Below are 2,098 nucleotides of genomic sequence, written 5' to 3'. Positions count from 1 at the left end.
AAAGTTTTATGGTTTTAGGTCTTAGAGTTAGGACTTTGATCCGTTTTGAGTTAATATTTGTATATGGTGTTAGGTAACAATCCAACTTCATTCATTTGCAAATGAATATCCACTTTCCCCATCGCCATTTATTGAAAACACTGTTTTTTCTCCATTGGATAGTCTTGGCATCCTTGTCACAAATTATTTGACCGTGTATGTGAGGGTTTATTTCTGGACTCTCTATTCTATTCCATTGGTCTATATGTCTGTCTTTATGCCAATCCCACATTGTTTTGATTACTGTAGCTTAGTAGTAACTTTCAAAATCAGGAAATGTGTGTCCTCCATTTCATTTTTCTTTTTCAAGACTATTTGGGCTATTTCAGGTGACTTGATTTCCATATGAATTTAGGATGGAGTTTTCTTTTTTGCAAAAAAGTCATTGGGTTTTTGATGGGAATTGCATTGAATCTGTAGGTCACTTTTGGTGGTATTGAGAATTTAACAATATTCAGTCTTCCAATCCATAAAGACATGGTATGCTTCTATTTATTTGTGTCTTCTTTCATTTCTTTCAGCAATGTTTTGTATTCATCATTGTACAAGTCTTTACCTTCCTTGGTTAAATTAATTCCTAAGTATTATATTCTTTTCAATGCTCTTATAAGTTGGATTATTTTTGTAATTCCCTTTTCAAATTGTTCGTTGTTAGTATACAAAAATGCAACTGATTTTTTTGTGTGTTGACTGTGTGTCCTGCCACTTTGCTGAATTCAATTATTAGTTCTAACAGAATAGTTGGGGGGGGGTTGTATGTGTGAAATCCTTAGGGTTTTCCACACAATAAGATTATGTCACTGACAGATAATTTTACTTCTTCCTTTCTAATTTGGATGCCTTTTGTTTCTTTTCTTGCCTAATCGCTCTGGCTAGAACTTCCAGTACTATGTTGAATAGAACTGATGAAAGCAGACATCCTTGTGTTGTTCCTATCTTAGAGGAAAAGTTTTTAGTCTTTCAACATTGAATATGCTAGTTGTGGGTTTATCATATACGGCTAATGTTATGTTGAGATAGCTTCCTTCTTTTTCTTTTTTTTTTTTTTTCCTTTTTGTCTTTTTTACTGACCGGTAACGGGATCGCAACCCTCGGTGTTGCGCCCGCACCGCGCTCAGCCAGTGAGTGGGAACCGGTTTCCACATGGGATCCGAACCCTCGGCAGGAGCACCGTCACACTCCCAAGTGGCGCACTCTCCAGTGCGCCACCGGGCCGGCCCGCTTCCTTCTTTTTCTAGTTTGTTGAGTGTTTTATCATGAAAGGGATGAATCTGGTCAAATGCTTTCTCTGCACCATTTGAGATGAATGTGTTTTTTTCCTTCATTCCATTAGTGTGGTATGTATATTACATTGATACATTTTTGTTCATTGAATCATCATTGCATCACAGGAATAAATTGCACTTGGTCATGTTGTATCATCTTTTTAATATGCTGCTGAATGTGGTTTGCTAGTATATTGTTCAGGACTTTTGCATTAATGATCATAAAAGAAATTGGTCTGTAGTTTTCTTTTCTTGTAGCATCTATGTCTGGCTTTGATATCAGGGGAACAATGGCCTCATATAATGAGTTAGGAAATGGTCCCTCCTGTTCAATTATTTGGAAAATTTTGCAAAGAACTGGCTTTAGTTCTTCTGTAAAAGTTTGGTAGAATTCCTCAATGAAGCCAGGTCCAGGGCTTTTCTATGTCAAGAGATTTTTTCATTACTGATTAAATCTCCTTACTAGTTATAGACCTTTTCATATTTTCTATTTATTCATTATATGGTCTTGAAATGTTCTGAATTCTAGAAATTTGTCCATTTCATCTAAGATAGCCAATTTTTGGTATAAAATTGTTCAGTTCTCTCTTATAATCCTTTTATTTCTGTAGAATAATAGCAATATCCCCACTTTCATTTCTTATTTTAGTAATTTGAATCTTCTCCATTTTTCTTAGTCCATCTAGCTAAAGGTTTGTCAATTTTGGTGATAGTTTACAAAGAACCAAATTATAGTGTCAATAATTTTCTCTCTTATTTTTCTATTCTCTATATCATCTATCTCTGCTCTAATC

The sequence above is a fragment of the Galeopterus variegatus genome, unplaced genomic scaffold (genome assembly GCF_000696425.1).
Source record: "Galeopterus variegatus unplaced genomic scaffold, G_variegatus-3.0.2 Scaffold8663, whole genome shotgun sequence".
NCBI lineage: Eukaryota > Metazoa > Chordata > Mammalia > Dermoptera > Cynocephalidae > Galeopterus > Galeopterus variegatus.
The sequence above is the reverse complement of the archived record's forward strand: the minus strand, read 5'-3'. Positions refer to the sequence as shown.